Source organism: Lissotriton vulgaris, chromosome 9 (assembly GCF_964263255.1).
Source record: "Lissotriton vulgaris chromosome 9, aLisVul1.2, whole genome shotgun sequence".
Taxonomy (NCBI): domain Eukaryota; kingdom Metazoa; phylum Chordata; class Amphibia; order Caudata; family Salamandridae; genus Lissotriton; species Lissotriton vulgaris.
The window spans coordinates 88,568,117-88,581,674 of NC_141697.1; positions in this window are offsets into that span (position 1 = coordinate 88,568,117).

The following is a 13,558-nucleotide window of genomic DNA, read 5'->3' on the forward strand; positions in this document are numbered from 1 at the left end:
GTTTACCATTGCTTGGAGAACAAAGACCAATACCAGGTCGGAATCCTATCCTTCTTTTCCGGATAAGCCCAAGTTGTGTGTGGTAAAATGCCTTAAGGCCTATGAGGAGATGACCTGGGATCTCCGGCCCCCAGGGGAAAGGCAGTTGCTTATTGCCCTTCAGAAACCTTTCGAGGCGGTTTGTTCCCCTTCCATCTCTAGGTGGGTACAATGGGTTATGGCGGAAGCAGGAGTGGATGTGAGTACGTTCAGTGCTCATTCCACGCGGGGGGCCATGGCATCTAAGGCAATCCAGGTGGCTGGTAGGTTAGAAGACATCCTGAATGCAGCTGATTGGTCTTCTGATTCTACCTTTAAGAAGTTTTACTTTAAACCTATTTCTGGGGCAGCATTGCTAGTAGTAAGTAAGCTTTGAACTTGCATAATCCTCACCTCCGTCCTGATATAAAATGAAAAATTTCCTAGCTTACGAGAAGGAAAGTTTCAATTCTATTAAGGACTAGGAGGCGAGGATTATCCCTCTCAGGGACTAATTTTCATTTTCTTCCCACCCGAATGATAGATCGCTTGCAGTAGGTAACACTTTTGCTTGATTGTGGAGCAAAGTATTACAAGTGTTTCATCGCTCTGCTGCCGGTGTCATGAAATGTAATGGTTTACAACAATTTTTTCTGCTGTTCTGCTTATGTAATTGCATTTTGTAATTTGCCATGTTCTCTCTTCATTGATTCTGTTCCAGACGTATTATGATGGTCTCAATATAAGAGCTGGATAACAGAAGTGTTTCTTTATTTCAGGGCATGATAACAAATTTGAATGAGACTGTGATACCATCTTAACATCCTCCGGTGAAGAAGAGGAAAGGCCCTCATAGGGTCCAGATTGGACTATGCCAATGTCCTATATCTGGGCTTGCCTGAATATCTCCTCCAACGTCTGCAGGTCACTCAGAACGCTGCTGCGCGTGCTATTTTTGGCCTTCATCGCCGCACTAGCGCCTCTAACCTCCTTGTATCCCTTCACTGGCTTCCGGTGCGGAAGAGGATACTGTTCAAAGCCATGACCCTTGCCCATAAGGCCTTGCATGGCAATGGCGCCAAGTATCTCCAGAGGAGGCTGGACTTCTATCGACCCGCACGATCCCTCAGGTCAGAAGCCTTGGCATTGGCTCGGGTGCCACGCATTAAAAGGGCTCGGCTAGGCGGCCGGTCCTTTAGTTTCCTTGCTCCTCAGCTATGGAATTCGCTACCGGTGTCCTTGCGAAACACCGCTAATCTGCTTGTCTTCAGGAAGGACTTGAAAACCTGGCTGTTTGCTGGATAATCTGTCCCCTCCTTTTAGGCCCTTGTTCTGTTATTGTTATGTTTTCTAGCTCTTTTACATGGTCTGGAGCTCAAAGCGCCGGGACACTCCTTCGGAGTAGCCGTTGCGCTATAAAAGTCCCATTTTAACATAACATAACATAACATAACATAACATAACATAACGTCATCTCATTATATATGCGGGACTTTCTTGGGACTGTTATTACCATAGAGACTACTTCCCCTGTGTTCATGGGATGTGTAGTTTGGTTTTGTGTTAATTGTGTTTTTTATGATGTTCTTTGAATCTGCTATGTGAATAAAGTGAAGGAAGATCTGCATAATCCACGCCTCCTAGTCCTTAATAGAATTGAAACTTGTCTTCTCATAAACTAGGACATTTTTCATTTTTCATACTTTTGGGATAATCCTACCCATCTTTCTTTCTCCTCTACTCGTCTGTTTTCATTTTAAGTGCTTAATTTAACACTGCCTTTTGTTTTCCTTTTCGTTGCACTTAATTTACTAAATTGATATATTAAATGACAGGTCAGGGACGCATTAATCCAGTGGAATGCTTGGGTTATTGAGCCCTATTAGATTGCTGTGTACTTCACATCTATGTCTTTTAGAAATGTATATAATTAAGTATTGCTTTGCTATTTGCTTTGCTTAGCGATTTAAACAGAGTTAGATGGAAGATTTAGGTTTTTAATAATATTGTTAAGGAAAAGGTTTTTGCACAATTAAAATATATTGTAAGACTATAATAATATTCACGGACATGATTTGAGGTTGTTTTAGAAAATTTTCACTGCATTTCAGAATGAATACAGTTAAAGTCGTTAAATCTGTAGCACGTGCAATATGGCGCTAGTGTTGAACTTACTCGATTTATCTAAGTGGTGTAATACGCTATGCCACTACTGGATGACATGATGTATCAGGTGACGAGGCACGTATACCGCATACGGCGTTCTTTCATAAACATGGAGGGGCTGTGGTGCTCAATTCTTCATAACACGGTCTGGACCAGTGGGAGTGAGGGAGAGAACTGGGTCACGCTATGGTGAGTCGGTCGAGAGCTAACATTAAGTTTCAGCTACAGATATGTAGTTCGGTCACACATGGTTGTGTCGAATAGATTATTGAAAGGACATCTTTTTATTTTCAGATTTGAACTTATCAAGGTTTCATTACCGGGTCTCCCCACGCGTCAATTTGTACTCTACTACAGTATTGGGTCTGCGTACTTATAATTGATTCATTGTGAGGGTGAGACTAGGTTCTAAGTTATAAATGATGGTTGGTGAGCTACTAATGGAACTACACACTATTCCCTCTATTCCCTCTTTTGTTGCTTTCAGATTTATCGAATACTTCAGAGATATATCAACGTTGTTTGAAACGCGCTACCGCCCTTTTTTGTGTGAATATATTTCCCTTTTTTTATATCTACACACTCTACCCTAGGGTTAACGTTTGGCTTGTAGTTGGTGTGCGATAATATGAACACAACCTCCTGTAAGCCATATATTGTTGATTATATCGAGTTACCCAGGTTAACTCCCTACAGCGTTTTTATGACACTGTTAGTGAGGATTATTATGTATATGCATAATTGTTAGTGCATCATTTATGTTTAGTCTTGTTCCTTTTTAAATTAGGTCTCTGGTTTCATAATTAGATTGAGATCTTTTCCGCAGACTTGACTATGTACATATCAACTGTAGGTATGAATACAGTGTTGAGTCTTTCATCTTTAGTTAATTACTGATCATACTTTAAGAAGAGTGCCTTATTTTGGGAAACATGTTAAAGATCCTATTACTGCACACCAGCTACTGTTTTCTTTGTAGCTTGTGTTTGAGTGTACACATGATTTCTTTGCTGGGATTACTATTTATATTTTGTAATCATACAAGTATTGTATAAATCTTGTATTGCAGCCTTGACAAAGTCTAAGGGAAGACAAAACATGTGTTGGCTCAGTGACAGTTTTGTCTTTTGGATTTGCGACTACAAGAAAATAAAATTACATCTATTGAAGAAATCCAAGGATGTGGACTCTGCTTTTCCAGTAGTACTTGGAATGTCAATTAGCCATTATTGTTGGACAACAGTGTATGATTGCTAGCTCCATATATCTAGTACAAGACTATCGCATTGACCCATAATTTGGAGGTGTTTATGAATACAAGGGTGTGCTCACTAGTATTTTTCTATTTTGTATAAGTTTGTCTATACAACGATGTTGTTGTGTTGTTAGCATCTTTTGGTAGTAGGTGCTTGAAATAACTAGAGTAGCACCCCCCCTTTAACAATGCCAGTGTATTTTTCATTGTTTCACACTATACTAATTTCGAATGCTAATATAAATTGACTGTCTGATGTGCTGTTCCATTTCCTTGTGTAAGGAAACACTACAACCTAATTTCTTGGAATACAATGTAAAAAGCTGGCCTGGGCACAGTAGGCATAATCTTTAAGGTTCGGTGCCCCCGGCCTGCCGCGTACATAAGGAAGCATCAGAGTTTCATAGGCAACCTGAGGCTGCCCGCCCACTAACACCAGCGTAATTATGTTAGATCGCTGTTGCTTAAAAAAGTCAAACGTGAGCGGGAACGGGATGTTCAGAAACAGATATAAGAATTTTGGCAATAAAACCATTTTAACTATCGCGATGCTACCAGCCAAGGAGAGGGGGAGTTTATTCTACGTTGGGAATTTAGCCTCAAGCCCCTCCATCGCCAGGCCACGGTTTGCTTTCCAGAGTTGGTTCAGTGGCCCATATAAATGGAAATGCATTTGGGTGAGGTAGTGTCCCGTCAGTGAGGGGAAACAGAATAGATTTGCTCCAGTTTATTTACACTCCCGAGTGGCCCCCAAATCGGATTACCTCCCCCGTCATTGGTTATCTGTAGAGTGCATAATAAGCATATTTTCGGGATAAACTGGGAACTAAAACCTAGGCGGCCAAGGATTGAAAAAAGAAATGGCCATTCCAGAGAGTGAAATGGCCTGATGGCATCTAAAAGAGCCACCACCACAGGCAGCGAGAGATTAATAAGGTGTGGACAGAGGCGCACCTTGGGAACAACCTATTTGAGGTCACGCACCCTGGAGTGAAGCCAGATTGATTAGGATGTATGATTAGAGGCATGAGTGGCAGAAGTCAACTCACTAATAGCTTAGCGAATATTTTCGTGTTAGTGTTAATTAAGTAGAGAGGCCGATAGGAATCGCAACGCTCAGTCGGCTTGTCTGGTTTTAGTATGAGCATGATTATTGCCTCCCCAGGAGAGAGAGGGAAGCGACCCAGTGTGAGTGATTTGCTATACATTTCAGCAAGGCAGGGAATCAGAATAGATGCATATTCTTTATAGTCCGTCTGAGTCTGGCTCCTTGTCGCCCGGTAGGACAGCGATTGCGTGACCAATTTCCTATGTCGTAAAGGGGGAGTCCAGGTATTCTCTATGTCCCGGGGTGAGCCAGAGCACTTCCATGGAATTGAAATATTGCAGGAAAAAGTCCTGGGGGCAAGTTGTACCGGCCGTGTATAGTTGAGAGTAGAAAGAGGTGATAGTGTCTGCTATGGCGGCCCGGGACTAAAACCTTGTGCCACTATCATCAAGCAACTCAGTCACGTATGTGGAGGCGTGGGGAGCTCGCAATAGGTTGGCCAATGTTTTACCAGGGCGATCGCCTTCCCCATATTGTCGGGCACATGCCGCCCAGTCAAGGTGGTTCACCTCACGCTCTGCCTCAGTTTGGTATTCAGATAGCTTTACTCTGATATCAGCCAGTGTGGCAGGGGAGGGTTTAGCGCTGTATACTGGTCCAGTGTCTGGATTTTCATTTCTAGCTTTTTTAAAGAGCCACGGATGGCCAGGCCGTACCCCAGACTTCTTGGCGATGCAAACACTGCAAATAACTACTTCAAACAACTCCCAGAGAGTCGATGGGGAATCTACCAACCCCTTGTTTAATTAAAATATGGAGCTGCCCAGTTCATCTTCAAAAAGTGTGTCGCTCGGGGTGAAGGGAGGTAACCTCCATTAGAACATGCTCTGCAGAGTTACCAGGAGCTTGAGGGTTAGGAGGACTGGGGAATGATCAGATAGCTTACACGCAATATGCTCACAGGAAGAGATCCAGTCCGCAACGTCCAGAGTCACCAACCATAGGTCTATACGGAACCAGGAGTTGTGCGTGTTGGATATGCAGTTGCCCTCCTGTCTGTAGGGATGCATATTATGCCAGGCATCTAGAAGCATATTGTCTAGCATCAGTGAGTGAAGTGCAGCAGTAGCTCGGGGGTGTTGCAGTCTAGTGCCCGAGCGATCCATTGTGTGTTCTGTGGGGCAATATTGAAGTGGAGAGGTGTGTCTCCTGCAAACAGCATATGTCCATACTGTGTCGAGCGAGATAGACGTCTGTGAGTCCAAATTTCTGATGGTCATTGATGCCCTTTATACTCCATGTTAGGAACATCACGTCAGTCATTGGTGAGGTCTAGAAGGCGTTTACCGGCCAGTGCCCTCGTGTTGCCTTTTAAGGGTAGAGAACTCGTAGCTTGGCATGCAGTGGTTGGTTCATATAACATAAAAAGTAAATGGTACAAACTAGTAAGTAAACAGAGACGTGTCAATACCGAGAGTAACAGTTCTGGTACTCTGTACCCCAAACTACCTACCCGGGCCCACCCTTCTCTTACTCCAACCCCCCAAACAAGTTGAGATGCAGTTCCCACCTGTTGGACCCGGCCCTTTTTGGCAGGTTCACCCCGAAACTTTTTGCTTTTTCCTAGCCTGTTTCTGTAACCTGGTGTTGGTGATTATAGGTCTCTGCGCACTTTTTTACTGTGGTCCAGTGTAAAGTACGTGTGCTCTCTGTGTGTTTGGTGAGAGTGACTTGCCCTCCCAAAGGAATGCATGAGGAATATGTGTGACCATGGTAGTTTCTGATGTGTGGGGAGTGCAGGGTCGAGTTTGGTATGTGCGAACTTGTGAGATTGAATGCTGCGCAATGATGTATGCAGCATGATTGTGTCTAGTGTGGAAGTGCCACTTGTAGAAGTTGGCATGTTAGTATAATATGTGTCTGGCGTGTGATTGGCTGGAGCTGGCTGGTGAGCCTGGCTCCAGGAGTCAGGATGGGTCTGCCCCGGTGGTGAATGGAGAGATTAGCATGCTGATGTGAGGGAGGCGTACACCTGAGACCTGAATAGGGCTGGGTTTTCCCTCCACAATGCTGGCTCCACCCCTGTGGTGCGTCTGATGTCCCTAGCCTGGCCGGTGAAAGGGAGTTCCCCATAACCAGTTGTAGCTGGTTCCCACATTGCCTGCACACTGCTAGACAAAGGATTTCCTGTATAAAAAGGGGGCTGTGACCCCATGAAGTTGTTCTTGTTCCTAACTCGAATCTACCAGGGGCGTGCTGCTGCTGGGGCCCAGGGGAAGGCTTGCCTCCCTGGACCCTGCCCAGCCCCTGGATATCCTGGATGCCTAAAGGACGTTTGCTTTTCTTGGGGGACTGCGGTGGCCTGCCAAGCGCCTGGAGGCACTTTGTTCCTATTTCCCCAGGAGCCCTGGTGGACTCGCCCCTTGCCAGTTATGGGGATTTATTTGCGCAGGTGCCCACCCTGCGATTTTATCGTGTGTCCAGGACTTTCTATTTTAGAGCGCTTTTGCTTTTATTGAGGTTAAGCGCTTTGTGCCCTAGGGGAGCGCTGGTTTACGGGCCTCTTGCCTGTTAAAGAAGCAGGTGCCCACCCTGCTGGTGACCCGCGATTTTGCCGTGGTTTTGATATTTATTTAACCGGGAGCCAACCCCGTGTTGCACCAGCGCAGCCCCGAGCTCTCCCCGGACACCGAGAAAGGAGCCGCCAGCGTCACAGCAAGGCCTCGCTGGGATTGGCCCAGCCGGCCGAGCCTCCCGCCGAGTCATCGGCGAAGGACACACCCCGCTGGAACCTCGCGGTGTCTCGCGGAAGGGCCTTCAGCCTACAGGAAGAGAAGGATGGGCGCGAGGCACAGTGCTGTGCCTGCCCCCGACGCAGCTCTGAGGAGGACCAGCCGTCCCCGCCGTCCCCGCCTCCAGAAGCGAAGAAGCCGGTGAGTGACGGGGCGGGAGGGAGTACGGAGAGAGGCAGAGCCCACAAGGGCTCCGGGGCACTTTTCATTCTTGAGTCCCCCAGAGGGAGGGGGGGGCTCCAACCAGGCCGCAGTTGCTTCTAGAGCCTGTCGAGGCTCTTCCCACGTTGGGGGCATTCTAACTTTAAACGTCCCAGAGAGGGGCTTCCCCATCCAGGCGGCCTTTTGGTTGTTAGAGCCCATGGTGGTTTCCAGGGCGCTAGTGTGCTCCACAATGCTTGGGGGCAAGTTCTTTTTCCCCAGTGGGGCAGAAATGTTGTGAGAGCCCGTGGCTCCTAGTCGGCGCAGAATAAGTTAAGGAGTCAGAAGGTTCCAGGGGACATGTGTATCTTAAGAGCCTAGAGGGCTCCAACGTGTTCGGCGCAGTTTTGTCCCAGGGGCTAGTGAGAGCCCTTGCCGCAGTTTGAAGTTCCCAGCTGCCCAGCAAGTAGTGGGCAGCTGCACCGTTTAGGCTTTTGTTTCTGTTCAGGGGACCTGTTCTTGGTGAACTCAGGAGTGAGTCGCACTCCTTTGCCCCTACCTTGGTCTGTCACAGCTGCACAGCACTTAGTGCCAGCTGCAGCATTTGGGCCCTTGTGACTGTTCCCAGCTGCCCAGCAATTAGTGGGCAGCTGCAACGTTTAGGTTTGCGCTAGTGGCGCACCTCTGACTGGAGCTGCGTGGCAGCGCGCCCTGACATTCTGGACACAGGGCATTTGATCCCCTTCTTGAGATGACCAGTTGGCCAGGGGGCTGGTATGTGGGTAGGGCACAAGGCCCTAATGTGATTTTTGCGCAATGTGATTTGACTATGTTTATGATGGTAATTGCCTAATGCGTTTTATGGGATAGAGTGATGTGGTGCTAGGAAATGTAATGCATTTAGTATGTTTTACGCACCCTGTATTGATACCTCTAGAGATTTTTTTTCCTGTGGAGGTTTGTGTTAGTGAGATTGTGTTTCACTATGATTTACACCCCTAAATGTGATTTATTCTTAGGAGGCAGAGTCTAATGTGTTTAGACTAATGAGAGATTGCCTACTGTAGTTATACTGTTTAGGCCTAAATGTGATTGCTGGGTAATGTGCTTTGCCTTTATGCTTGTGTTATAGTTCTAAAGGTGCTCATGCTTAGAAGTTTGCTTTGCCTAGTATGTTATACTAGTGAGCTTGTGTTCCTGCGTGATCTAGGCCTTTGGTTATTAGTATTGCATAGTGTGTACCTACCTGTTACCAGTGGTTACTGGTTGTGATCTATAATTGTTATTTGGTGTGACAGTTATTCTAAGTGCTAGTTCTACTAAGTGCTGATTCGGGCAGTGGCTCACGTCGCCCTGTCCTGGTGTAAATAATCCCTTGTGAATGTTGCCGTGCCAGTTGGCACAATGTATATTGTGTGATTACTATCTGATGTGTTTTTGACAATACAAAAGTTATTTTTATATAATCTTGTGTGGAGTTCCTTTTGTGGTGTGCCTAGGATGTTGTTGCTGTTGTGTGCGTGCGCAAATGCTTTACACATTGCCTCCGGATAAGCCTGTCTGCTCGTGCCAAGCTACCAAGGGGGTGAGCAGGGGTTATCTTGGCGTGTGACTCCCTTGCCCTAACTAGGATGGTGGTTTCTGCCTAGCTTTGGCGTAAGCCTTAGCCAACCAGAAATCCCAGTTCTAACACCACCCTACCTGGAAACCCCCAAATGGGAGAAAGGAGAAAGTACATTGGACTCATCCGGTTGGAGCATGTGGCCTCTGCTGGACTGTCCCCGGTCATAGGCAGGGTGGCCAAGCGGAGAGGTACATCGGAGGCACTGCTTGAGAAGATAATGAGATTCCTAGAGGGACCAGAGGGGGAAATGACCATGGATACCCGAAGGAACCAGAGTCCATGGATGTGACCTCAGGCCGCAGGGTGTCCCATTCAAAGAAGCAGTGAAGGAAGTAACTTGTTTAGGGCTACCCGGGTCACTAATGACCACCTCTCAGCCTCCCATACCGAATGAAGAGTCGGTCAGACAGTAGAGAATACAAACTAATTACTATTTATTAATATACACTCAGAGTGGAGCCCGATCTGCCCAGTTGCTAGGGGTGCTGCAGAAAGGACTGAAATCGAACAGCATAAAGATACATTATGTACATTATGTAACCGGGCTAAAACACTCCAACAGTGGAATTTTTCAAGCAGGTGAATACAGAAAAAACGGTTCCAGCGCTCATATCTTACACATAGTAGTACATTCCAAGGTCATTCCCATCTGGAGCCCACCACCAGAAAAGGGGGAGAGGGCCTCTATCTTCTGAGAAAGGTATGCCCTAATAGGAACAGTGCACTCATTACAGGAATCTGCATTGCTGAAACTGACCATTTCAGGGCGCAGCTGGACGGCGCTAAAAACAGACCCAAGATGCTATTTGAAATCATCAAACAGCAAGCAAGCCACACTTCCAACCCAAACCTGTCTTCCGTTACTCCGCTTCCTAGTGGGAAGGACTTCACAGTGGATTTTTCTGAAAAAACTAGGAACTGGAGCTCCAACCTGTCTCTCCCATGGTGCTGCCTCTAATCCTCACCACATCTGCAGGTGAGCTTCTGGTTCCCTCAGCAGTCTCCTCTTTTCTCTGTTGTTCTCCCAAAAATGATGCCTCTTGGAATTCCTTTATCTTGCCAGATTGCACAGAATTACTCCACTATATGGCAACTCTAAAATCGTCCAATCACTTCAATGATCTACTTCCTGCTAAACTTTATAAAGGTTGTGGATTATACATAAATCCCTCCTGCAAGGGAGCATTCCTGATTGCCTCAAAATTAGGCAAGTCACTCCCATCCCTAAGAAGCCCAACTCGTATTTATCTGACCCCAACACCTCAGACCTATCACTGACATCATGTTGTTAGTTAACTGCTAGAGAAATGCGTCCACAAGCAGCTCTGCAAACATATTGGGAAATTTGAATTACTGGACCTCTATCAATCCTGTTTCAGAGCGGGGCATAATACTGAAACTGCACTAACACACATTGTGGATGATGCCCTGAAATCCCTTGATCATATCGTCCCTTGTCTTCTGATCCTTCTAGACCTGCCTTCTGCATTCAACACCATAAAACATGGAACCTTGATTAACTTTCTCCAACGAAGGATGGGTTTAGTGGGACCGGTCCTAAAGTGGTTTACCTCTTTCTTACATAACCGCACACAAAGGATTAAACTCAACCAGTCCCTTGCTTCCAGTACCCAGGTCAGGATTGGAGTTCCGCAAGGATCCGCACTCTTGCCCACGCTCTTTAACCTTCTTATGGAACCTCTCACTGTCATTCTGAACCAGTCTAACATTCATTACCACATGTATGTGGATGACCCACAACTCTACTTGAAGATCTCCTCTCTAAATGACATTAAAACTTTAAATGAGGCTCTTTCGGAGACTCAACAATGGGTAGCCCAGAACCATCTTTTATTGAATACCCTCAAAACTGAATTCCTGCTGATTGCCCCCCACAATCACTCTGCACCTACCCTGGACTGGCTAAAGCAACTCACAGCCCTTAACTGCACCCCTCATGTGGTTGATTCCGCTAAATCATTAGGCATTACCTTGGACAAATTCCTTAATATGCAAGCTCACATCAGTGGCAGTATTTGGGGTGGCAAATTTCATCTTAACACCCTAAAAAAAAATCAAATCTTTCATTCCGACCGAAGACATACATTCTGCAGTACTATCCCTGGTGATCTCACGTCTTGAATATGGTCTGGTGACTCTTGCGGGGCTGCCTAATGCGAGCTTGGTCCCTCTCAGAGCCACTCTCAACGCATCAGCCAGGCTCATCATAGGCTCAAAAAAACACCAGCACATTACACCTGACCTTGTGCCGCTTAACTAACTGTCTATTGAAGCGAGGATTCATTTTAAAATAGCTTGTCTCATGCATAAAGCCTTGTATTACAACACTCCGGCCTATCTGGCTAACAAGCTTGTTCTTTTTGGCTTGGGTCGGAACTTAAGAAGTACGTCCACACTTCTCTTGAAACCTCCCAAATTCAATAAGAAAATTACGTACAAACGTGCTTTCTCCAGACTTGAGCCTAGAATTTGGATCGCACTTCCTACTGAGATTAGAGCCAATTCTTCCAATGCCTATTTAAAGAAACAGGCCAAATTGATCTTCCTGAGTGATCATTAACTGCACCATTTTATTCTCTTTTACATGTTCCCATGTTAACAGACTTGATATTTATACCAATGTATCATTCTCCATGTATTTTATGTTTGGTTGTTAACTGTTATTTCACCCTTGGGCCCTCAACCTACAGTTTTGTCACTTATTTTATTATGTTGTGTCAAGTTCACTTTTGTTTCTTTTGCTGAATGTTACAGCAAATATTTTACACCCTAGGAGAAATTAATCTAGTGTGGTCCGCTATGGGGTCCCTGCTCTTAACTGTGTATTCCTTGTTGTTTCACTGTGTGAACCTCTATTGTACGGAGTTTATTCATGCTTTCCCCTTGTGTACTGCGCTCTGATACCCGCAAGGGTCATGTTCCCGCTTTATAAAACTTTCTAAATAATTAAATAAACAAGCTTAACGTGGCAGAAACTAAACTTATAGAGGAGCATTTCTCTGAATTAAACTAGATCAGTTTCAAACAGCTTAAAATGGCACCCACATAGAAAATGGCACAGCAAATGCTAACTTAATTAGAAACAGCATAGGTATAAACGGTTTTCTATTCTAACAGACCCTCCTTTTAGCATGAGCTAAACATTTTTCTAATGACAACAAGAGAAAGAATAAAACTACAAACAGTAACAAGAATTCTCGTTATTATCACTCCATATTGTCAACATCAGGAAGTGAAACAATAAGCAGAACTCTTGAAAATCCCTTCACCGATGTGCATTAGATCCTCAATATTCTTTTGGATCATTATAGTAGCATTTGTGTCATGAACTGATATCTTCTTGTTAGGCGTGAGAATAGTGGTACAATAGGAGCAGCAAAAGGGAAGAGACTAAATAAGGGCACACAAGAGCACTAATATTACGGTTAGGTAAATCACTTTTTCAAGAATCCAGCCTCAGCTACCAAACAGAGACCAATTGCATTTCCCACTTTCCATTCCTTTTACATGTTCAAGAATATCTAGTATGTGTTTGGCAATATTCTTTTCCATATTGCTGATCCCAACCACACACTTATTGCCCACTACCGTGAGTCCACCACCACTCTTAGCTAGAATTAAGTCCACAACATATCTGGTCTGTTCTGAATATATTCGCATACTCTCCAACTGAGTGATGATGTCACGCAGGACTGCTTTTGTGGTATTAGACAGAATTTGCAGCTTTCATCCGAAATATTCTCTAGCTTTCTCACCCCTGGCCATAGAAGTACCACCCAGAGTGAAAATAGAAGAAATAATGTATCCAAAAGTGATCCTATTACTATAATTATTGACCTCTATATCGGTCACTCCCTCACAGAGTTCTTTCGTTCGAGTCCTTTTAACCCATCATACGTTAGGCTTAGTATATTTACAGGGCACGCCTAAGGGCAACACCATCCCAAGAGCTACATCATCTGCACCATTATGGACGTTGTAATATGTACCATTAGACAGGAAGTAAAACCCCGGGTGTGCATAAATCGGATCTTCATATTCTACTGCAGCATATCTGGAGTTCACTCCAAAGGTATTTAGATCTTTATCGTTCACTAAAGGGATTGTATTTTTGTACAGCACTATTCCTGAACAGTTGATATACAATGAAGTGTCAGTGCTATTCATGATGGGGCAGCAAGCAGGATAATAACCAGCCTCCTGGGGGCCTATCAATTCCTTGTAATGCCAACACACCAATTTGACATTCTGTTTCTCCATGTAAAAATGATCACAATATGCGTTCTTATCACAGCCTGGATAACCCATTTCCCGTGGCTTTCTATGAGACAGACATGGTCCCGGGTAACCAAACCCAAACACTCCTTTTACTTTAGTGATTTGGGGTGGAGGAGTATAAGTATAATTACGAGTGACAATGGATATGCAGTTCACAGACTAGTGACACATTGGGTGGGGTAACAAGCTGTCCCTTCTCCGAAGAACCTTTTATG